We start from the raw sequence: 27186 nt of genomic DNA on the forward strand, positions 1-27186 counted from the left end.
TTTCCTGGAAGTTACATATTGATTATATATCCAACACAATCTCACGTAATATAGGTGTTATAAATAGAATGAAATTGTTTATCCCACAAAAGTCATTACTTATGTTATATTCGTCATTGATATTGCCTTATCTTAATTATGGTGTTTTAGTTTGGGGCAACACTCACCAGAACCTACTGGATAGAGTGTTCCTTCTACAAAAGAAAGCTCTCCGTGTCATCAGTTATCCTTTCATACCCTCCCACTCAAATATGTTATTTGCCGCTAATAAGCTGCAAAAAAATAAAGATTTGTATTTATTCAATTTGGGACAATCTATGTATACGTACAGCAACAACCCACTCCCCTCCATTTTCGATTCTATGTTTCAAAGAAATCAATCATTCCATGACTATCCCACTCGACGTTCCAATGAATTTCATTTACTTCTTTTACGAACAATTCTTGCTAAGAACACAGTTATTTATATTGGCCCAACTCATTGGAATTTTCTGAATAATGACATAAAAATGCACCCTCTATATTTTCATTTAAAAGGAGATTAAAGTCTTTTTTATTGCAATTTTATGTTCCTACAGATTTGATCAGCCTGTTCGCTCATTTTAATTTCTTTTCGAAGAATTTTGATTACCAATGATATACTGTCACATATTTTCTCGTCCCTGTTGTCCTGAGACACTTACTGAGTAGATTCCATTCTACTTGTATCACTTCCGCATCTATTTCTCTCTATTTTTCCATATTTCTGTATCCTTTCCACGCATCCCATTATTCTTTCGATATAGCTCTGTCCAGGATCGCTGGATCTGTTTTGCCTTTCTGTCCGTTGTATTGTCTTCCTATTATGTCAGTCTTGTCTCGTTCTGTCTTGTATTTTAGTCCCCCTTTATAAGTTTTGTCGTCCATGTCTCGTTTAATGTTCATTCGCCTGTGTATGTGTGTCTGTCTGTTACTCTGTCTTCCTATTGGACTTCCAGACTTTTTTATATGACTTTATTCCCAATCTTTTTTCCCCTTTTTTGCATCAGTTCATTTTCTATTGACATTCTGTACCTGAGGGGCCCACATTCTACAAGCATTGCCTTTTATGGGTCCCTCCATTTTTCGATATTTTGTGTAATGTTCAGTATCACTTCAGTCAATTTTCTTTGTAACGCATTTGTTACCCCAAGGTTCCACAATTATGTTTTCTCAATTTACTTTGTTTTGATTATATGTAACCTTATTCTTTGTTACCAAAGGAAGTGAAATGTTTATGTTCTTTTCGAAAAATGAAATAAAGTTTGAATTGAATTGAATTCATACTTTACATCATTAGAAAAAATACTTTGACAATACTTTGACAATCATTGTCAAAAATACTTTGACAATGATTTTACGTTCTGAAAAGAAAAGATATTACTTTAAGCAATTCTCGAGATATAGGTTTGATATGAAAAATACTTGGAAAGTTCTAAAACAGGCCATGAATGTTCCGAGTAAAAACTCTGACATTGACAAAATTAAAATGAATGATGAATTGATTAATGATTCTCTTCATATTGCAAATATTTTTAATTCCTATTTTTCAGAAATAGGTGAAAACTATGCTCAAACTATTCCTGCAACAGAAACTCATTTTACTGAATTTTTAGGCCAGCGCAACTCTGATTCCATATTTTTTACACCGACTAATAGATTTGAAATTATTGATATAGTTTCCTCTTTTGAGAACAAACGAAGTTCTGGTTATGATGAGATAGATAATTTTATGCTTAAGGGTGTTATTTCCTCGATTGCTGATCCACTTGTTCATATATTTAATTTGTCAATTTTTAACGGTGTGTTTCCCGATAAAATGAAATTGGCTAAAGTAATACCAATATTTAAGAAAGGCGATAAATTTGTAGTCAGCAATTATCGCCCAATTTCATTATTGTCCTCACTGTCTAAGGTTTTAGAAAAACTTATTTATAAGAGAATGATCAATTTTTTGAAGGTACATGAAGTTTTTACGAACTCTCAGTTTGGTTTTCGTGAAAAACATAGTACTTCGCATGCTCTTTTATATTTCGTTGATAGAGTAGTTCATGCCATTGATAATCATTCTCATTTAGTTAGTATTTTCTTGGACTTCTCCAAGGCCTTCGACACCATCAATCATGACATTTTACTTTATAAGTTATCGCATTATGGAGTACGTGGGAAGGCCTTGGAGTGGTTCAAGAGTTATTTAGTCGATAGAAAACAATTTGTTACAATTAATAATAATGATTCAGTTATCAGAGAAGTTAAATGTGGCGTCCCACAGGGAAGTATTTTAGGGCCGTTATTGTTCATTATCTATATAAATGATTTTTGTCGCGTATCTGATGATCTCTCTTTTATTCATTTCGCAGATGATACAAATGTATTTTTCGCCCATAACGATATTGATTTTCTCGTTCACAAAATCAATATTGAATTGCAAAAAGTGACCAACTGGGTCAGAGCTAACAAGTTATCACTCAATGCTCAAAAAACAAAATATATGATTTTTAGTAATACTGTTGATAATTTAAACACAAATATAGTTTTAGATGATTCTCATCTACAAAGAGTATCAAATATTAAATTCTTGGGGGTCATTGTGGATGATAAACTTTCCTGGAAATCACATGTTGATAATATTTGTAACATAATATCGCGTAATATAGGTGTTATAAATAGATTGAAATTTTATATTCCACAAAAAGTATTACTTATGTTATATTCGTCGTTAATATTGCCTCATTTGAATTATGGAGTTTTAGTTTGGGGCAACACGCATCAGAATTTACTTGAAAGAGTGTCCCTCTTGCAAAAGAAAGCCCTCCGCGTTATCTGCCATTCCCCTGTACGTTCTCATACAAACACGTTGTTTGCCTCTAGCAAGCTCTTGAAAATTAAAGATCTGTTTTTGTATAATTTAGGCCAATTTATGTACAATTATTGCAACAATTTGCTTCCATCTATTTTTGATTCTATGTTCCTCAAAAACCAATCATTTCATGAATATCCCACTAGGCGTTCCAATGAATTTCATTTACCCCTTTTACGCACGATCCTTGCTAAAAATACACTTATTTATATAGGCCCAAATTATTGGAATTCTTTGAATCATGATATAAAAAACGCCCCATCTATATATTCTTTCAAGAGGAGACTGAGGTCCTTTCTATTGCAATCGTATGACTGTACAGTACTGAACTAGCCGTTTGGCCTTCTTTCTCACTTACTGACTTAATTACCTTTTTTCCTCTTTGAAGAAAAAATTGTATTCTTTTTAGTGGATGTCTGCTGCCATCTACGCTATCGCCCAAAGCGTTAAGACTTGAATTTCTGTCTTACTCCAGTTCATACGTCCCCTCATTTCCTTGCTTTTCTCCTTTCTGGCGTTACAATATCACTTTTTTTCTCCACAACTATCATCTGTTTCTCTTGACATGCTTCTGTCGGAGATCGCTGTCTCTGTTGTGCATTTTCGTTTGCTATTTTGTCTTCTGTTTGTTAGTCTTGTCCATTCCGTTTTGTCCCGTACAACCTTTTCTTCAGTAGTTGTTTCGTTGTCTAGTCGTTTTCTATGTTCGTTCGCGTCTATAAAAGTAAATGTATTTATCTGTGAATCTAATTCTCAGTGGGCTTCCAGACTTCTTCTTCTTCTTTTCTTTTCTTTTTCCTTTTGTATTTATGATGCTTCAATTATCTTCCCACTGATGTTATTTTTCCAGAGGGGCCCACATTCTACAAGCTCTGTCTTTTTAGTGGGTCTCTCCATTTTTCGCACTTTAAGCAAAGTTATACATGTACCTCATTTCGATCACTTCTGTTTCTTTTTTCACAACAATGTATAATTACTATAAGGTCCTCAATGTTGTTCATTCTTTTCAATACATAATGTTCTGTTTACCTTATTCTCTGTTGTCAAAAGAAGTGTAACTTATGTTTTGTCGGAAAATGAAATAAACTTTGAATTGAAATTGAAATTGAAAATGTCATTCTAGTGCTTACAGTTGCTGAAATAAATACTTGAAGTGCACCTTTGAAGTACCATCCCGACATGCGCCACAATTTCTTCTGAATTTCCTGAAAACTGCTGGTGAATTTAAATCTGCATTTTTAAACTTGATTTTAGGGTCAAAGTGCACTGTTTCCATGACAACAGAATTTCAACTGTACTCGAGTCTATCACAAATTTGCACTGACCTTGCTATGTGTGTTTGTGTGTGTCTGTCTGTGTGTATACATATGTGTAGTACCTCGTGAGTACCTGGTGAATTTGACTGCTTCACAATTGTGGAAGTAGTTTACTCCACAAGAATTGAAGAAAATATGCAGTAACCATGGCAACACGTCACGTAAAAACACAGAGTGTCTTGCAGAACTACACCTTTGGATCATTACAGGCCCTACATACTGAATTTGAAATAAATAAAGTAAAAGTTCGTTCCACAATGTTTTGGGTAGTTACCATGGCAACGCTTTCCCGGACAGACACACAAAAACATGTCTTGCATTTCTATACCTCAATGTCATTATGTACACCAAATTTGAGTTCATTTGCTTCAAAATAGTGCAAGAAGTTCAAATCTTAAGATTTTAAAGAAAATATGTTGTTACCATGGCAACGCCTTGTCGGATACAAACACAATCAAGTGTGTCTTGCATAATGGCTCCTATAGATCATTGTACATACCAAATTTGAAACAAATTGCTTAAATACTATGAAAGTAGTTCACTCCACAAGGTTTTCAGACAATTTTGGTTACCATGGCAACGCTTTCTCTGACAAACACACACACACACAAAAAAAATGTCTTGCACGTCTACACCTCAATGTCATCATGTACACCCGATTTTAGTTCCACTGCCTTAAAACTCAAAATAGTTTCACCCCACATGATTTACAAAGAAAAAATTGCCGTTACCATGGCAACGCCCTGTCAGGTACAAACACAAAGTGTGTCCTGCATAACTACACTTATAGATTATTATTTACATACCAAATTCGAAACAAATTGCTTAAGTACTGTGAAAGTAGTTCACTCCACATAGTTTTTGGAAATTTGTGGTTACCATGGCAACGCTTTCCGCGACAAGCACAAAAAACATGTCTTGCACATCTACACCCCAATGTCATTATGTACATCAAATTTGAGTTCAATTGCCTCAAAATTGTGGAAGAAGTTCACTCCACACGATTTTCAAGAAAATATGCTGTTACCATGGCAACGCCTTGTCGGGTACAAACACAAAATGTTTCTTACATAACTACACCTAAAGATCATTGTACACATGAAATTTGAAATGGATTACTCAAATACTGTGGCAGTAGTCTACTCCACAAGGTTTTTGGAAAATTGTGGTTACCATGGCAACGCTTTGTCCGATAAAGACAAAAAAAAAGTCTTGCACATCTTCACTTCAATGTCATCATGTAACCCAAGTTTCATCAAAATTGCTTCAAAACTGTAGATGGAGTTCGCGACGCAAGATTTGCAACGGACTGCCCGACCGACCACATGCTGATTCATCATACTAGTATACTGAGTAACCCCTTATACATTTTGTGTATGTAAAAAAAAAAGTATCTTACACAATCATACATTACATAAAAATGCCATTTATACGGAATATTTTCTTCTTTTTTCTTACAAGAAATGAACAAATTTGGAGATTTGTCCCCCAGCATCTATATAAGCAGCCGCAATTATGACATTTGCAATCGATTGCAAAATTTGCAACTACCCCTGAATCTATTGCAAAGTTGCAATTGATTAGCAATTGATCGCAGAGATGCAATTGATTTGCAATCAATTGCATCTTTCTTGCAACAGAATTGATTGCAACTTGCAATTGATTGCAAATTTGCAATGGATTTCAGGATTTGCAATAGATTTTGGGGATTTGCAATCAATTGCAACTTTCTTGCAACGCCCCCTAAGTCTATCAAATAACTGTTTGGACTGAATGAGACTTAATGATTCCTCAAGCAAGGTGTAGATAGTTGTTTAAATGTATGAAAAGCATTTATTTTGTAGGTTTCCTTTTGAAACAATGGAACAGGCTAGATATTGTGAGTAATGAAAGTGACTTCCAGCTTGCGTGCATGCCCACATCATGCAACAATAGTGCAACAAAGCAAGTAGTTGTGGATACATCAATGTTCTTTAAAGTTGGATAACTCATACTACTCTTGAGAGAAGTTGAAGTGTTGTGACCATATTTGTATCACTTTTTTGACTGGTTAGACTTTGTTAATGAAGACCAAACAATTACTTGATTATTTAGTGTTAAATACACTTTTTTTAAAAGAACTGAACACTATTCCTGTCCTGAATATTCAAGGACTTTAATAGATGGTTATTTAAGAGGGAAGCATACACTTAACTAAGAAATATATTACTTTTGAATTTAAGGTTGTATCTTTTATGCATGATCAAGAGCAAATGGTGGAAAATACTTTTTGGATTTTTACACTTTCGACTCACTACCATCTGAGTGTAATACATGGTAGTTTCGAAACACAATCTTTTACATGTCCATTTATAACCCACTGACAAATCCATTCCATTTTTACTCACATGGCATTTGTTTTTTGCCATACTAAAATCTTGACTTTTTCAGCTTTCCATTTCTTAACAAGTTCTTTGGCTTTCATTTCCAATACTTCTTTGGAGGAAAGCAATTAATCAATAAATTTGTGATTGGATTTGAAAATAGCGAACATCTTGCAGATTATCATTTCTGTGGTGTGACTTGGATCACAGGGTACTGTTTTGGAATTTTGACATTTGATTACTTCATTCAGACAGGTTTTCATGTCAATCTGTATGTCAGATTTGATGCATGCTAGGTGCAACACAATCTTGATACTATACCCTATTTTCCATACTTTATCATGCTGGCAGTGACCACTTGACTATTTTTGATTAAACAAAATGTAACTTGTGTTACAAAACATCTCTTCGCATACATGTGTGAGACTCTATGACATGTTTGCGGATGTAGTTCTCAGTGCAGTAAATGGACAGTAATGGTTGGGATAGGATTGTTTATAAATGACATATAGTCCTCTACTTATAAATAGCCTGTTGCCATGGGGCACATGTAGTTTACATGGGTGGGTGACTGGAGAAGTTATGTTCATGAAGAACAATATTGAAATGATTGAAATCTTTATAATCTGTTTAGTCCTGGCTTTTCTGGAAAAAAAGTTACAAGCCCCTAACTATTTTGAAATTCAAAGGGTTAAAACTGTAGTCTGTGGGTTTATATACTATTCAAAACAAACTTGTGGGTTTCTAACAAACTTAGATATTTAAACACATTTGCTGCTTTTTAATTTTTTGCTAAAAAGGTTGCCATTTTTAGAAACAGTAAAAGTTCTGTTAGCAATTTCTCAATGTGTACCTTCAAAAACAGGCCTCCTAGCTGTCACAGGAGTCACACAAACTGGAATTTTATAAAATAACTATTAAAAAAGAAGCCTTTGAAGAATTAAAAAAAAAATAAAGTGATATGAAACAGGGGTGACTTGTATACCACAGAAAAAGAAAGTATAGGGAACTATACATTTGGTCAACATTTTTTTTAAGATTCAAATTCATACACAGTCATGGGTAGGGTATGTACATTTATCTTTTCAACAGGCGATTCAAAAAGATGAATGGGATCTTGACCATTTCAATTTCTATTGAGCTCCATGATAATATCACCAATATATTGATTATTCCAACTCCATTTTGATGATGACAGTTTGATGATGACCCTTACATGGAATGGCTGATCGGTGTTTAAGATTGCTGTTCTATGACCATGATCACTGCATTTGATAGCTATTGTAGGGGATATCAGGCATGGTCCATATGCAAAAGAATGTTTATAAGCCTTTTTTCTCCTTTCTATATTTTACAATGCTATGTTGTAATCTAACTGTCATGCCATCACATAGTCTATTTTCTATCCCTTTCTCATCAACAGTTGAAATTGATTTCACATAAATGTATATAAAACAATTATGATGGGTGGTTTATGTCAATATACATCCCACAAACTGCACTTATAAAGCAAGCAAACATAATCTTTGCATTAAGTCTATACAGTTCTAACTCATTGAAAGTAATTCTTACTGCATTATGATGAAAAGTTTGACAAATACATACAGCTGTACATGTGTGTAGCCTAATCATGTTCTGCATTGCCAAAGTCATGGATATGCAAATACAGTGTATGTATACAACTGAGCATAAAGATTTAAATATTTTCTTCGTCTCTTAACATATATGTTGGAAAGTCTTTTTTCTGCATACAAATAAATACTATTTTACATGTTACAACATTGTTAGTTATTTGGAAACAATCAGCTGCATTAATGTACTTCATATCACCTTAAAATGGACCATTTTTGCATGTTAACAGTCATGATGAAGCCTCCGAAACATGCGTTGCTGCTAACTTTAAGCCGCAAAAAAAAAATAAAAATGTTCCTAATCAGTGTACTTTTATTGCTACTGTTGCAGTTTCCTTTAGAATCATATTGCCTCATGTACATGTAATGTCATAAATTCGAACTGAGCATTGCTCAAAGTGTACACAGTTTGTTATTCACTTTTGTGGAAGCCAATTTCCTTACAATAATAAGTGCAATTTGTATGAAGGGTAAACATTATGCACTGCCGTAAAATGTACATCTCTATACTGTTATTCACATTTTATTGATGCCCTGTTGTTATTCTAGCATGTAGTGATATTTGCTTACTGTAGTTCTATTATTTTAAGTGAATACAGGACTAGAACTTTGTGTTAGCAGTTTTGAAGCCTCCGAAACACACTAGTTTGTTAACTGAAGCCTCCGAAACTCACAAGTCTGAAAATTTCAACTTTGTCAAAAATAATCGAATTTCTTTGGGATTTGGGTTGATAAATGTTTGTTACCAAGAGATAATTTAGGGCTATGTTTAGAGTGGCTCTTGCTTCTAGAACATTCTTTTAACTTAAAAATAGTTTGTCAGGTACCATTTTTACCTTGGAATTTGAAGTTCACATCCAAATAATTGCAAGAGCGAATATCTGTTGGGGGAAAAGTGTTTTTATATTTCAAATATATGTTCACAGCAAATGAAAAGTTGCATTACATCCACCATTTATCTTCATTTGGTTGCTGTGGGTGACCAAGACATTCTTGTTGTTTTTACCTAAATTTATCTAAAATTCTGTAATAGTCACTTCATTTTTCATATTTAGCCTAAGAATTAAGCTCTGGAATGACAAAATATTGAAAATATAGACATTCCTATATAAGATAAAGGCAAAGATAAAAATGGAAACACAACTTTAATTTTTGACCCTTGCCACATCAAAGTTACACCCTTTACTGTAAAACTGACCATATATATAAATACAAATGTTACAGTAGATAAATATGTCCATATCATGTTTCCATTGATAGTGTATTACAGGATTTTATTTGGGCAAGAACTCAAAACAAAGATCTTGATTGAGATATGAGGTCCAAACAATCACATGACCTGTGACTTCCAGTTACTTTTTATAGACTGAAAACACTAGAAGGGCTCTACCACCATAGACCCTGTACAGATCTACTGCACTTTTCTGTTTAGAGTACAAACAAGTGCTCGAAAACCTGTCATGACTGCCTGTGTATAAGATACCTAAATAAGATGCTGATGGAATAGAAAGGCCATGGGTTAGAACTATTGTAAAAGTGGATATTTTCGCGCGACTAATTTTTTTGCGTTCGGCAGGATAAAAAGAGTTTCGCATGTTTTTAATTTCACGATATCAAGACATTACTACAGGAACATATGGCAAGCACAAATATTCGCGTGCTTTTATTATCGCGCTAGTTTCTGATTGCGCGAAATGTGCAAAAATGTCAACACCGTGAAAATTTCCACTTGTACAGTACCAGTAGTTGGTTTTAATGGCTATTCTTGTTACAAACTGCCAACTTCCATTAAAGTGTACATAATATAAATGAGGTATGAACTTTCCCATCATGCAAACCTTGCCTGTAACAAGGCAAACAGTATACACAATATATTGTACATTATCTGCCAATCACCAAACCTATGCTGCTGCCATATCGCTATCGACACAAGCACACACACACAGGCACACCAACATGAGTGAAGCTGCACGTAAACAATGTGATTCTACTCCCCTGTTAATGTTATGGGTATGGTGATAGCAGTGATAATAAACACGTCGAGTCATTACGCCATCACATGAACTGCTGAAGAATCATTTCCTACACCTTTGATAGGGTTTCCACTCTCCCCACTAACTAGGTCACACAAAGATGAAACACATGTTCTAGAATGTACACTTGTTGCCCTTGCTGAGTTATCAAAACTCCTACCCTCACGCCCCATTCTCATCGGAAAATATTTCATGACAAATCATCATGTTTGAACTTTCCATTCACACTGTAATAAGAAAGAAAGGAAAACAAGAAAATGTAACACTGGAAAATATTATGAGTGAGGACTATTGTGGTCATTGACGCACTTGCGCAACTTAATTGGCAATCTGCTGCATGTAACTATGACTATGGTGTAACAATATCCTGGGTGGCTAGCTGCATGCTTTGTGTGTGGTCTGTAGGAGGAATCCAAACATCTCATGAAAGTCACATGACAAAAGGTAAGACATTTTGAGGTAACCAAACTGTCACATAAAACTTCGCTCAAGATTAGTTGAACCTCACTCCCATACATATGCAATTATGGGTCTGCGTTTTTCCGGTGGTTTTGTTTTGTTTTGTTTTGTGTTTTCTGGCAATGAATAAAGAGGTTTTGGGCACAGTTTCACTACAGATTTCACCACAATGTTGTATTGTCACACTTTGTCAGTGCCTATTTGAATGGCCCTTCCTTGGATCAACATGTGAACATCATGGATGAAACTAGTGTTGTGTCCCATACAAGAGCTCTGTATTTCATAAGGGGTGGCTTTCAGATGCAGAGGCATTGATGGGAAGACAAAACATCTCATTGAAACTCATCACAAATCATTGTCTACTAAACATGAGATGTCAGGTTGACACCATCTGCTAACTAGTGCTTGCTACACACTAGTACCAGAACCACAAAGGGTTGGTATCAGTGCCCCGTTCACCCCATTTAGGGCTTTTTACACTTGTAAATTTTTGCTTAGTCCCGTACCAACGGTAGGGCTAAGGGGGGGCCTTAGCCCCACCGTTGGTACGGGACTATCCTTAGCCCACTTTCTGTTTACACTCGTTTTTGCCAAAGTGGGCTAGCCCCACCGATAGTCCGGTACCATCTGGCCCTGCAAAATAGCAGGGTTAGCACCGCAATTGCGGTGCCAAGCAAGTGAGTGTAAAGAGAACGAAAAAATAATCCTGGGCTAAGCAACAGAGACAAAGTCCGACCCTCACTGACCGATCAGAAACGAGGTAATCAAGTGCTGTCGGTGCGTGTGTGTATGTGTACAGTACACAGCGTAATCATGAATATTCATGTGGTTTGGAAAGTCCGGGGCTAAGAAATACAAGTGTAAAAAGGTCAGTTTTCTCCTTAGCCCCGGACAAGAGATAGTACGGGACTAATTGGCCAGTGCAAAAAGCTGAAAAAATTGGTATGGGACTAACGATAGTCCTGGGTCAGAGAAAGTCCGGAGTTAAGAAACACAAGTGTAAAAAGGGCTATTGAGGACTTTGTGGCTGCTACAAGTTTGTATATGTTGTACATTGGCTTTGAACCCTGCTCTTTACAAAACAATGTGGGGTGGAATACTTATTTAACCCGTTGAGGACGAGTCCTGAGTATACTCAGGCAAGTGTCTATGGGAAATGTGTGTTGTAGCAAAATCAAACCGTCCTCAACGGGTTAACATGCCTGAGTTGTGTCGCTCTCATGCATGGGATCTCCATTTTTTTGTCCATTCTGAGGGGAAGGGTGTTCTGCATCATACTATAGGGGAGTGCATGATGACACAAAACTACGATCAGACCTGAGCCTTGGATTGCAAGACCAATTGCATGAGTGAGCAGCGGAGGAAAGACTATGCGAAAGCAGATCCACAACAAGAATGATCTGGATAGATTGTAACTACATTAAGTTGGAAGTATACTGTACACAGGTAAATTCTTTTAATTTGTATATAACATATAGTTCCGTCACCACACTATGATTTTAGTATACTGTTGTAATACGATATGTTTTAAATTCTCCAGGCATCACCCGTGCAATAAATTTTGTGCTTTTTTACATTTTATAGTTCTTTTACATTGTATATCTATGCTATGCTTTGTTATTCTCGTAATGTCTTTCAACTCTGTACATGTGTTACTTGTGACCGGCAAATTGATTTTAACCTGAATGATAGTAGGCCTAATGGGCAGTGCTCAACTTGTTACGGCAACTTAAAGGAGAAGTCCGGACGATTTTGAAAAAAATTAACCAAAATCTACATAAATAAAGGACCATAATGACTAAGTTTCATTGAAAAAGACCCTCCCAACTCGCCACAATCGATTTTTTAGCATCACTAATTTTGAATCGTAACCGTTCGATTTCTGTACGCCGGCGAGAAAGATCACGTGACAGCGTGACGTTTCATCCTCACATTGCTTTTTGCTTGGAGCGTCAGCTGGCTCGGGGGAGCCCTGCTTGAGCAACGGTGATACGGGCCAAGCAAGCGGTAGTAGCGTACCGTACCGCTCAACAGTCTCTGACCACACAGCGGATGCACGCGGCATGATCTATTGCTTCATTGAAAAAATGCCGATGTGTCAAGTGTTAGGGTGTTGTCAATACTTCAACTTTACTAGTAAGTCTTCAAATTGAAGAAATATTTCGATTTTAAATTGAAACTATCCACGATACTACCTTTACATGATCCTGAATGCTACAACATGCAGCCCGATTACGCTGTGTGTATTGGGCTGCTGGTCGTAGTTACCGGCGCGGCGCGGCGGCGGTACCAAGCTGGCGCTGGCGTTTCTTCCTCGGTTCAAGTTACATGTATACTGTCGTATTTTATCACCGTCAGACACACTTTTCAACAGTCTCGGACAACAAAAGAGGCAATAATTCTGACATTGACAGACTGATTTCAGATTGTTCACACTCAGAAGTCGAAAAAACGATCGCGGATTGTGATAGCACTTGGCAGCAGCAGACGTAAATGTATGCCTGCACAGCCTGACAACAGCTAATGCATTGTAAGTGATGGGGTGGACACTAATAAGTACCGCAGTATTATAATACATACATATTTCAATTTAAACGAAAATGTTATAGCATTGCAACTATTTTACATTAATCTTTGAAGATTTTATAAAGATATATAACGAAGATTATTTGAATAAAGGAATACAGCGTTTGGCAACAGCACTCCTAAATCGGTGTACGGTCTCCTGCAGTAGCGCCGACAAGGCACACCTATGTAGGCATGCAGATACCGCCCGCAGTCAGCAGTGCAATGGGAGATCGATGCGTAGCTGGGCTTCGCTCGCGGTGCTCTCAGCTGAGGAAACTGCGCCCGATACGTCACGCGCAATGCATCCTGGGACAGATAGTGCGAAGGGCAGCTCGCGACGGATTCGAACATGAAGAATTACCTTATTTTAAAAAAAAATCATAATAAATGTATCTGATGGTCTTTTCTCGTCGGGAAAAGGGTGATAGGTTCATGAAATATTGTTCTTTACACACGAAACGGCTGACAATCGTCCGGACTGCCCCTTTAAGCCAGCATACTCGAAATGGATACTTTGAACACGATTCTAATTACTATCTTCCAGTGCAATTTGATAATTCTCTGAAAGATTTAGACATGGACAACCACTTATCGATCTGTCATTTTAACTGCAGAAGTATAAAGAAGAATTCTGATAATATGGACACATTCTTACAAAATTTTAGGCACCAATTTTCACTCATTGCTGTAACAGAAACCTGGCTAAAGACACAAGAAAGTTCATTGTGCGTTTTACCCAGTAACACATTTGAAGATAACAGACGCTGTGATAAACGTGGTGGAGGAGTTAGTTTTACGGTATACGTCAAGATTTGAAATTCAAGAGAAGGACAGATTTGGAATTATTTGATGATAGCATTGAAATGGTATGTATTGAGATACTGTCAAAGTGAAAACATTATAGTAACAGTTGTACATAGGCCACCTGCTGCATCTATTTCCCAGTTTCTGCATGCCATAGAATTGCCATTTCACAAGATTATGATGGAAAAGAAAAGCTGTTATGTGGACGGGGATTTTAATGTAAATTTATTGTCATCTGTGTCGACTGTTGATGCTTTCATCGACATGTTTTCATCATTATATTCATTTTCTCCGGTAATTTCAAAACCCACTAGAATAACAACATAGTCATCAACACTTCTAGATAATATTTTTGTTAATAATCTAGAGAGAATGGTCATATCCGGGATATTTACATGTGATGTTAGTGACCATTTACTGATATTTACTATTATAAGACGCAACTTTTACAGCAACATTGAAGGCAACATATCTAGACGTGTCTTTGATGATCCATCTATACAGTATTTCTGTAATATGCTTTATACGTGTAACTGGGAGTACATCCTCAATATGCACAATGTAGATGATAAATTCGATGCCTTTCTTGCCAAATATCTCCTGTTCTATAATAAGTGTTTTCCGCTACAAACATGTGTGCACAGAGTGAGAAGGAATGACAAACCACGGTTTAATAGCACGCTTAGAAAAATGTGTAAAAAGAAGTATTTATTATATCGTAAGTATCTCAGGAATCGTACAGCCACCAATGAACAGAAATTTAAACAGTATAGGAATTTAGTTAATAAGGAAATACATAAAAGGAAGCGTGAATATTATTACAGGAAATTTAGTTGTGTGCGTGGGAATTTAAAGAAAACATGGTCTCTTATTAATGATGTTATGAATAAACAAAGGTAGAATAATCATATTGAATCATTGCAAGTCAATGATCAGTGTATCGATTCTGCAGAGTCTGTAGCAACACATTTCAATGAGTATTTTTGTGCAATAGGTAGAAATACACTGTATTGTATCAGCAGTGTCCAATGCATCTGCTTCTGTTTATACTTACCTGCGCAATTCTTATAGCCAATCTATGTTTTTTTAAGCCTATTACTATATCAGAAATGTTAACTATTGTCAATGATTTGAGAGTAAATAAGAGTCCTGGTGATGACGATATTCACGTCAATGTATTCAAGAAATCAATATGTTTTATAATGGAACCCCTGTGTGCAATATTAAATTCATCTTTGGAAAGTGGGATATTCCCACGACAACCAAAAGTAATTCCAGTTTTTAAGAAGGGGGACAAACACCAGCTACGAAATTATAGGCCAATATCATTGTTGTCAGTTTTTACTAAATTGTTTGAAAAATTAGTTTATGCTCGATTGATATCATTTATTGACAGCAATAATATTTTGTATCATCAGCAGTTTGGGTTTAGACAAGGTTATTCTACATATATGGCGCTACTTAAATTGATGGAGAGAATATCAAATGCATTTGAAAATCACGAATTTTTGGTCGGAATATTTTTAGATTAAACAAAAGCATTTGATTGTATAGATCATAGAATACTTATTATGAAATTAGAATATTATGGAATAAGAGGAAATGTTTTGGACTGGTTTAAAAGTTATTTATCAAATCGTATACAATATACAGTTGTAAATAATACAAAATCAGAATTGTGCTATGTGAATACAGGCGTTCCACAAGGTTCTGTACTGGGTCCTCTTCTCTTTTTGCTTTTTGTTAATGATTTGCAGTTTGTAAGCCCTAATTTATATTCCATATTATTTGCAGATGATACAAACCTATTTTTTTTTCAGGCCGGGATGTGCATGAAGTTAATAATATGATAAATTCAGAAATGCAGCAAGTGTATTCTTGGTTTACTGCAAATCGTTTGGTTATAGATATTGATAAAACACGTTACATGGTATTTAAGACAAAAAATAAGGTAATAGATGAAGATGTTTTACAAATATAGGTAATGTCAAAATCAAGCAGGTCAACAGAGTAAAATTTCTTGGTGTTACAATTGATGATGGAATAACATGGAAAGGTCATTTTGATGATATTTGTATCAAAATAAGTAGAATTGTTGGTGTCATGAATTATCTGAAACATATATTTCCTTTAAAAATTCTATTAACTATGTATCATACAATGATTTCCCCACATAACGTATTGTGCAATAATATTGGGTCATAGTTCATTATATTTATTGAATCGTGTCTTGATGTTACAAAAGCGTGCAATTAAAGAATACTCTGTAATGTAGATCCGTTTGCACACACTGCAGTACTGTTTAAGAAATTGAAAATTTTGAAAATTGATCAAATTGTGCAATTACAAGTGGCTACATTTATGTTTTCATACTTTAAAGGTGTCTTTAATACCTGTCACGTTCCATAATTCGTTTACCCCAAATAGTGCAATCCATGCCTACAACACTAGACGTGCCAACGAGATATGTTTACCTTTTTACAGTATAAGTTCTCTAAGACTACAATTAGATACACTGGAGCAAAATGCTGGAATGAGTTGCCAACTTTGATTAAAGAGAGTCCAACACTGTCATCTTTTAAACATAAATATAAAATGTTATTAATACATAGTGCAATTGAGTAATTATTGTAATAATTTTGCCACCTTTTTTTTCTTTTCTTTTTTTATTGCTGTGATGTTTCTTTCTTGTTTTTGTTCCTTGATGTATATTTGATGGAAATTGCGTACTATTTATTGTTTGTAAGGGAATCGGCCTCGATAGGCTTCATACAGCCTTTACTGATCCCTCACGTGCTATGTTTGTTTGTATATTTTTCTCTTCTGTTTTATTGTGAACGTGATGTTTTCTTTTTAGCATGTGAAATAAATTTGAATTTGAATTTGAATCTTACCAACCTACAAGCGGTATTCAAGATTGAAGAAAGGAATGAATGGGTGCAACCACTCATTTACTTATAACTGTATTCATGAAGGAACAGTAGTTCCTCAAACCCTTTCAGGGATGTGTCATACATCCTTATGCCTTGTAACACTGGAATAGTGACTGTGAAAAATGACTCCTACTTTTGTACCCTGGTCTTGACAGAAAAGCGATCTGAACACGTAGTTTAAAAGGACAGGGAAGTTGATTTGAAGGCCTTTTGCAATGAAACTGTGGAATGAGTTAACAGATCAAGTAAAAAGGAAAAGAAAACAAGAATAGCAGGCAAGAATAAGAGCAAGCATTTTCAAGTCAACAGGTGGGAGGGGGTTAAGTAAGTTAGAAAATGGTTAGAGATTATACAGAAATGATTGATCGTGATAATGGGCTACAAAATTTGTGCCCATTACCAATCATCCGACACAAGTCAACTGTTATGGAGCCTGCACTCCATCATCGAGGATCGATCAGAGCCTGAAGATTCTCTCTTCTCTACATTTATGGGTCCCTTCTTGTTTTCAATTGAAACATTTTTGATAGAGGCAATGGAACAACTACAAAACAACTCATAAAACCAACACAAGCTACCAACAGCATTCAGGAGACGTTTATGTTTGAGAAACAGATGAGTACTGATACAGTGGACTTCAGTCAAAGGACTACAGTTTAGTTCCTGATCTCTTGAATATAGTTCATCTACAGTTCATATCATTAGCACCCATCATAATGTAAATTATTCTCTCCCTTTTTTCACAGCATCACAGTCAGATATCAAATCAAGTCTGAATTTTGTTTTTATATCAACTCCTTCCTCACTTTGATGGATATGTTTGAACATGTCTTTCTCAACCTCTTACATGATTTAAAGTGTCTGACTTACCCAACGGCCGAATGCAACCACAAATAAAAAATTCAAGGGAAATTCCACCTTTCATACAAACTTACATGTACTTCAATGCTAAAAGTGAAGTCACACCAACAGAATGGTAAAAGTTTCAATGAATTTAGACCATGAAAGTTTATATGTGAGACAGTCCTGATGGTCACAGTCATTTACACAAGCTGGACATATGGCAACGATGCAGTCACCTATTACACCACACTGCAATCGGTCTGCATTTGACACTGTAAAAAGCATTCTTTTTGACAGCAATGCACAATTACAATGTATACAAGTATAACCCCTCTCCCTTTACACAGCCATCGCTCATTACATTTCATATACAATGTCTGTTTACATCTTTAACTGTACATTGTATTTATACTCGTGTTTATAATATAATATTGAAGTGATATAAAATGTGTCATGTTGTAAATGTATCATTTTTGTTCCTGCATTCTGTGCCCAAAAATTAAACTTAAATAATGAAGAGTTTTGTGTGAAGCAAATAAAGACACTAATCAGACAAAAAATTCTAAACCTTTATCATATCAATAGCCCTACAAACACTTTAAAAATGACAATCAAAATATCCACTTGAGGCTTCAAAATAGAGATTGTACACCATCTTGTGATATCAATAAATGTTATGATGTACAAACATCGCCCGGAAAATGAAGATTATATTGTACAGATATGACGGGAAATAAAACCATGATGCCAACTGAGGTGCAGAGATGTATAATACAAGTCACTGACTCGTAAAGCTGCATGAGTCATTGAGAAACACCTTATCTCATCACAGTTTGGCTAGTTTGGGTTTTAGTTTTTTATTTGGCTAGGAGGATAGAGGAAGTGATTAGATTCTGTAGTAGTGAGAATTTGAGGGTCATGTGATGTAAACTAAATGCAGTTGAGCTCGATTGCATTTACACCGAGACATCTTTGAAAGTATCCTGATTTATCATGCAATACACATACAATGGAAAAAAATTTGTACATCTCTGCATATACAAATTGTATCATACAGCACTGTAGTACTGGAGGTATCAATGCCATCCAGTTCAAAGGTATACAGTCTGACAAATGTACATTAAAAAGTTTTGCAGTATTTCTATGTTGATGCTACATGCGTCAATATTTGTGGCTGTAGTTGACTGGATTGCGCAGCACCGAGGGGACATGTTTTATGCAAAATGTATTGTACAGAGACATTATATGAATGAGTTCCATATAGCTCAATGCTGAATTGCACTTGTTCAATGTATCGTGACCCGCAGCAAAAGTGATTCCAGTCAGAACACGATATCCCAATGATTGCTCAAGCACTGCGAGTGTTTGCACTGAATTGTACAGCATGTCAAACCCCCTTTTTCATGCACCTCACCAGATTCAAAGTAACCAAATTTTTTGCGGAATGTTAAATTTGCGAGCCATTCACAATTCCTTACATTCATGGAAATAACACCTTTGATAGACACAAAGCTTTTGGATGTAAAACATCCTTTCTGTTCTAATATGATGTGACAAACAGCAAGCAGCAATTGAGCTGACATAGGAATGTTTTTGCTTATTTGATCTCACCTTCCTTTCTGGCTAAAAATAACAAAGATGGACAGATCTCTCTCAAGAAAAAGTTCGGTGGCATGACATACTGTGCGATTCCAGCTGACTGATATACCAGTATCTGGTTTCTCATGACCCTTTGATAATCTATGGATGCACTGCTCCATTATATTGTGAGGAAAGACATTGCATACAGTGTATCTACTGACTCACCTTCTGTTCTTTTGTTTTTCTGCTTTATTGTGTTTTACTTTGCTTCAGGGATGTAACCGCCTGAAAAGGGATGGCATTTATAAACTGCGATAAAGAGTGATTTACAGCTCCTGGTTTCATAATTTTCCAGGGACTAGTGATATTTACAAAGGCAAAATGTCTATACATGTACCTCTCTTGCTAAGAGTTTTGTACAATATAGTACATTGTGTACTTAGCACTTGTATACTTTTAAAGTCAAACAAGTGAGTAACATTCTGAATTTGCTCAAGGCATAGTGAGAGATGTGCCACTGGCTTTAGCGTACACGGTACTTGCAAAAATGAGCTTTGCAGTTTTGTGTATGACAAACAGATACTTAGCAAGTGACACAGACAATACAAAGGTGAGTTTCAGTACAAGTACATGTAGCACCACACTGTATACACAATAGTTTTAGTGCATATGAAGTGGTTATCTATAAACGTCTGACACAAATGTTTCTATTAAAGCAACTCTGCACAAAGGGTAGGACTATATGTACAAATGGCATCCAATATACAGAGCTGTGTGCATTACATTTCATTTCCCACAGCTAACAATGGTGTTGTTTAAAACAAAACTAACATACAGCAACATTCATAAACATTGCAAAGCTTCACTTTCATTTTTCAGCACGGAAAAGGACTTCAATCCAAGCAAGTAAACAAACCAAACAGTGCATGTTTTGATGGACTTGGTACTAACAGCAAGATTACCAAAAAAAAAATTACTTTGTTTATTGCTGGTATTAGTGGAAATAGTAATATTGTGATATTTAATTATTTTTGTAGCAGTGGCAACAGTTCACTAGCAGTAGAAGTAGTAGTAGTAGTCACTAGTAATACAACCATGTAGTACTTAATAAAAGTAGTAGCAGTAAAAGCAGCAGAAGTTGTAATATTACTTCTAATAGGTACACTGTAGTAGTAGAAGTAGTAGAAGAAGAAGTAGTAGTAGTAGAAGTAGTAGTAGTAGTAGTAGTAGTAGTAGTAGTAGTAGTAGTAGTAGTAGTAGTAGCAGCAGCAGCAGCAGCAGCAGCAGTAGTAGCAGAAGTAGTAGTAGTAGAAGGGTGCGACACTCAAACTTGCCTTCGGCAGCATTATCCTATTCTCAAGCGAGTACAATGAATGGGCAATTTTGCATTACGGGGCCCTTGAATACTGTAAAACATGATATATTCGCGGCATGAAATTTTCGCAAATTGGAGCCGACAGCCTTTTTCGTGGCATGAAATTTTCGCGAATTGCCACTGGCGTTCAATGCATGTAGTGTAGACAAAAACTTTCGCGTGCATTTTAATTTCGCGAATTTCGGCACTCGCGAAATTCACAAAATTAAAGCCCAAACAAAGTTCTGGTACGCCTGCAAAAGTTGTCAAATTTCGCTCCCAAATGTGAACGTTTGCTTAGGAAATGTGCAGGATAACGATTTTATGACAAGATATTCGATGGGTAACGACGAAAATGCGAAATATTAACCAAAAAGGTTCAGTCTCAGTACTTACCCGAACGGGGTCAGGCTAAACTCGGACTCGGGGATACCTCGGCTTCGCTTTGACGGCGGGATGAGTTGTAATGGTTGTCCCTCTGATTGTACAGTGTTGTCCTATGGGAGCGGCCTGTATAAACTAGCGCTTCGTGTTCTGGCTACTCGCAGTAATGGTCCGAGTTGTTACAACGCGCGCATCAAAAACCTCTTTTGCGCGAATGCAAAATTAGTGCGCGCCTATCAAGCACCTCTAAAACAATCAAAGGCACTTGATAAACAACAACAAAAACTCCAAAGACCGCGCGTCTCAGCAACTGAGAACCACGCGCTGTCATTTTGTTTTGTTTGTACAGGATTACGTTAGCACGCACTTTCCTGTCCATTCAGTTAGGCCTCATTTGGTATTATGCAGTGGCCAGTAGAATGTGGCGATCACGAACTGCGTGTGAATTGTCTGAAGTAGGGTCGAATTTTTCCCGAGACCGAGTTAGTCTGGATCCTTCTGGAATAAAAGTCGGTTTTCCTACTATTATTATTTTTCTCAAAATACTCCAAACCGACTCATCATTCCGGCAAACCACGTCAGCCAGCTAAGTTTCTTAGCGGACTCTTTCGATATATTGCAAGAAAAAATGAAATGGTGCTAGACGGGTTCTCAAGCATTTACCGAAACTTAGTTTTCACTTTAAAATGCACACGAAAATTCCTCGTTTTACAGTACATGCCTGAAGTATATTTTATAAGCAAATGGGACCCAGGGAGTATATTAAAGTTGTTATTCTCCAAGTACATCTTAGTAGCAGTAGCAGTGAGTGACTGTTGTGATTGCAGTAGTCATAGACTCTAGAGCGGTATTGAAGACAGCAGAACAGGAATTGGAGGCCAATGTTTTACATTGTGCAACAACTGTTTCAACTGTTTTTTTACCATCGTAAATAATGGTACAAGATAACTACTGTAAAACACGATACATTCGCAGTATGAAAATTTCATGAATTGGAGCCGACGGCTTTTCTCGCAGCATGAAATTTTCACGACTTGCCATTGACATCCAATGCATATTGTGTAGGTAAGAACTTTCGCGTGCATTTTAATTCCGCAAATGTTGCCGCTACGACTGTGTACCTATGTATGAATGTGTGTTTGGTTGAGTTTACATGCATAGATCTGTATGTCAGCATTTGACTGGGTTTCACCTGCAAGCGCAACTCTTGAATCTGCCCTTGGTTTAATTACTGCACTAGTGCGAATCCATATTGACACTCTCATTCAGCAGCCCAAACACCAAATACCCAGGCATGCATCCTACTTTATTGATTTTCTCGAGACAATTTTTTTTTTTCTCCCAACAATGTGATTGCACCCCCTAGGACCTGTAATCCATAAGGAAGGATAATTGGGTTACAGTGAACAGAAATGAATCAGAATTTGTCTGCTTTCTATAACTACGAGTAATAGTGATTTTTCTATGCAAACCTACACCATCATGCAGTATGTGGGGCATGTGCTATTACTTTCCGATGGTACAATGTAGCAGTGAATGTGCCCGATACCAGCAATTAGAACACTGCCCTGGGGTCAAATCCTAGCATACTGTACTGTATGTACTGCACCCTAGCCCATACACAAAATGGACTCATACTCACTCATTATGCACACACACCGATAGGGTATATCCCTCATGTATTTTTGCATCATGGTTTTGATAGAGCACAAAAAGGGAAGTCGGCCAAAAATAAAAATAAATTTATCAAAATAGCAAATTTGTCAGATAAACTAAAATTTTATTCTTCTAAACTTTACTGTCAATCTGAGAATCAGTTATTACATTGTAGATAGAATTAGCAATTATAAGAGGCATTTGGGAATTCTACAGCTGAATCTAACAAAAACATAATGTGTACAACCAAAGGCTTCATTTTCAAATTCTACCATACAACCCTTTAATAAAACACTAATAATGAGTTGTGAGCATCATAACATAAACATACTATCACCAAACTATAAACACATATATCTGGTTTCTGGGACTACATTAGTTACTGTAAACATCAATATTTTTGTGCGATTAATTTTCGCACTAAGCGGCTCCAAAACTTATTCATGGGTTCTCGAATTCACACTGAGCAATTGTCAATCCATTCAAAATGTGCAGAGAAAATTGTGAAGATACTTTAGCTGGTTTTAGAATTCACCCTAGTCAAAGTAGGATGTGTGAAATACACAAAAATTACAATGTAATTTACTGCAAACATTTCTGTGCTCACAGTAACTCAATGTTGGGACAAACACATAAAACTGAGAAACCCTAAGATAAATATTTTGCAAAGCATCACACATACGGTAAACCTTTATCCTTGTGACATTTCAACAACAAACAAAAGACACTATTCCTAGAAGATCGTTTCCTTATTCAAGACAGCAGGACTATGCTTATAACACATTTTAATATACATTAAATCATGGTTAACAATCACTTAAAAAAAAAAGCTGATGTGCATGTTTCTTTCCCTGGTATAAACCTACAGGTAACCGATGCTTTCATAATATGATAAGCAAAGGCATATTATGACAATGGATACCCTTCACAGTGCTTTTCTTTTGTTTTGGCATTTTAAAGAATACATAACGATACAACTTACACTGAGTAGTTTTGTTCTTAATGATCTACACAATATATGGGAATAAGAATACGCACTGGACGATTTCTCTTAAAGTGCTGTTATATAGCACAGGTAAAAATAGCAGTCTGTATCTAGTTACTGCCAAAACTACAGATCCACTGGGGGCTTTAACCAGGTGAGCAAAATTCAATTACACAACCAAGAGTCTCTCCTCCTGCATCATGTAATTGTATTTGAATGTATTTCAATTCACTGCCAATTTTAACATATCCTATCGGACAGGTACACTACATTGTAAATCAGAAGGCTGTGGACTGGTATTACATAGAATGTACAATCACTACAAACTTATAATGCAATGTAGAAATGTCGCTATGGCAACTGGTACAATGCATGCCTCCACTACTGCATTATTCTCCCACCTTGGTCTACAGTACATCTCACCAATACGAGACAATAGTTAGACATGATTGGAAAATAAGCACTATCTGGTAATAACACCAATTTCCAGGACAAAATTAAGCCAATAATTTCAAAATTTGTTAAAAAATGAAGATATCTCAGTAATTTCACTTGACCTTTGACCTCATAAACAAATTCTTTCCCTACAGAACCATTGCACAGTAATGCATTAAGTTTAGAAGTGTATACATTGAGTTTTTTCAAAGGTATAATTTTAGCATCATTACTGGAATTTTGATGCAGCCATCACTGTTTCGTATAGACAAATGGCATAGAAGAATAATGAAATTGCTACAGATTTCTTGACATCTCCAAACTACAGTACAATGATTTCAATTTTGCTCCAAAGCATAGATTTATGTGGCCATGTCCAGAGTACTAGTATTCATGCACTTTTCATTGGAGACTATCGCATTACCACATCTAATAGGCTATAACATTATGCTTGTACTTGATGTGAGTGGGGACTACGTTGTACACGTTCATGCATGCATCCATGTCCATAAATGTGGTTCCTGTATACAGAATGCTATTTTAACACTATCACCATTTGATCTTGAAATGACAAAATGGAAAATCCCTCAGTATTGGTGTTGGCCAATAGTGAAAAAGCATGTTAGTCGCCAACAAGAATAGTAGAGCTCGGTTCAGCAGAGGACATTCAACGCCGGGTCAAACACCAGATACTGGAACTAAATGTCACAATTTTAAGGTCAACTTGCTTAAACACCAACTGATTTCAGGTTCGGGATTATTGCTGGTGGTCGTGTTGAGAGTGTAGCATTTCCACCAGCACAGGCATTGAACTTGAAGTCACTCAATGAACACATATGATGTCAGTAGCTTGTGGGACAGACTATTTTGGCTCTCTAAAGACAGCATGTGTTATAATAACTGACATACATGCATCTCAAAATACAGTGTATGTCATCTTGTCCCATTTTTTTTTTCTTTTTTAGCCCATTTTCGAAGACATCTACAATTTTCCTTGACCTTGATGGCCCTTTCTACAGTAAAGTAAGGATGGCAGTACAGGCATTGCCACATAATTGATAGGTTGAAAGTGGCAGAAGAATTCATGTAGTCCTACTGAGCAGAGTTATCCCAAATGAATGGATTATCAATTGCAATACATGTTGATTAAAATGCCTATTGGTCAAAGATTATGTAAAATAGATTTTCTTTTTCTTTAACTCACCAAAAGTCATTACTGCGGGTAACTACAGGATTCCTTTGAACAGTATTATTGTGCAATTTTGAAGCAACAGCTGAGAAATGGTCATCCTGACAAGTTGTTACTTCTGCTCCAAAACACTTCTAAAAATGCTACAGGTAAGCATGATTGAAATGTTGTATTTTTGTATGATTTCTAAATTTACAAATGTTTATTATGTGATATGATTTGTAAATTTGTCTGATCTGCATACATATATTCACAGTAAAAACACAAGCTTGTCTTTTCCTCAACCACAGTTGTATTACATCTCCTGCTACATGTATAACTGTAGACATCAAGCAAAGGGAGAACATTGGAACATGACCCTGTGCACAGGATTATTTCTTGCATATTCTAGTACATTGTAGTAGGTGTCGACACATCGACGCTGTACACTGAAACTGACATCCCTCTTATTTACAGCATTGCGCATAAAGAATGAACAATGATTCACACATGAGATTATGCGCAGAGGTTTTGCATTCTTCCATGGGGATTTAAAGATGTCCAAATATTACTGGAAAACCTGATAGTAAACAAGACCAACGCTCAACAGCAAAACAGTGACACCGTAGATTATAAATACACTGTACACCCTCTAAAAGCATTACGTGCACTTCACACGTATTGGCAATAGAGGGTAGGGGTGTCAGTTTCAAAGTACAGCATAATTGAGTGCTACATCAAAATAACACCCTACGCGTTTGAACAGTTATCTTAGAGAGTGTACTACAAATAAAATTTTTAACGCACCCTTTGTGAATTCACAGTATTTTCTTTTTTAAACATGTGAGTAGAATTTCAGGTGATTTGTGAGATACAATGTGTATGTAAGTTTCTATTGACAGAAAAACACTAGGCTGTCAATGTACTATTAGACACCTAACCATACTGGCTAGTGAACTGTACAAAAATACATGTACAATGTACACTGGCTGTACAATGTATGCGATTGAATGAGGTGATATTAATGCACACCCACACACAACTTGCGGAGGTCAAGCAGGGTTACACTTCCAGTGTTCACTTGTTCACTTCAGGTGATGTGGAGGTACTGGGCAGCAGGCACGCACAGGCAAAGGGTACCGATGCTGTGATCGCACCTAATTTTTCCCTTTTTATCAAGACTGAAAGTTAAAACTTAAAACACTACTTAACTCCAGAAGTATTTAATATGCACTTTCAGAGCTTACTTGATGCTTTCATTCCTAACAGTAACATGCAACAATTGCTGAGAAAATCTACAAAACCATGGTAGTTTGCAAGTACATGTAAACTAGAGATAGGCTGACCGATGAGATAGAGCTCCACGTTTTTCGTGTATTACTACTAGTATCATCAATTATGATCACAACAGAAGTAGATCTGTGTTCTAGTGCTCGTGTGTGTGCTGTCTACACTATTCGAAAAAAGTAGAGGAATCAATAAAAGGGATCTAGGCCTAGGTCTACATTAGATTTACAATTTCATAGAGCCTTTTCCAATCCTAATTCCAATAAAGCCACCATGCACCAATCCACTCAAGGCCAAGCTAGGTAATTTACAATTTGATATCTTGTTTTCCACATTCATGTCAGGAGCGTGCTTATTCAAATTTCAAATTCAAAATCGTGCCAGTGATTGGTTTCTGATTTAATGTTGCAGGATAAAAACAAACATAGATTCACGGGTTAATTCATCATAATAGCTCAGCAGACTTTGTAGAACTAGAAGCCCTAGGACCCCTAGGCCCTACATCATA

At 36.2% G+C, this 27186-nt stretch overlaps 1 protein-coding gene across 1 annotated transcript in view; it reads right to left on the reverse strand.

Moving 5' to 3' along the window:
• The window catches only part of LOC139740418 (dmX-like protein 2), a 150289-nt gene that overhangs the window by 122289 nt on the left and 814 nt on the right, over positions 1-27186 (reverse strand). The gene's annotated exons all lie outside the window — the stretch shown is intronic.

The sequence above is a fragment of the Diadema antillarum genome, unplaced genomic scaffold (genome assembly GCF_040938485.1).
Source record: "Diadema antillarum isolate AM-2024a unplaced genomic scaffold, OU_Dant_1.0 seq00000854_RagTag, whole genome shotgun sequence".
Taxonomy (NCBI): Eukaryota; Metazoa; Echinodermata; class Echinoidea; order Diadematoida; family Diadematidae; genus Diadema; species Diadema antillarum.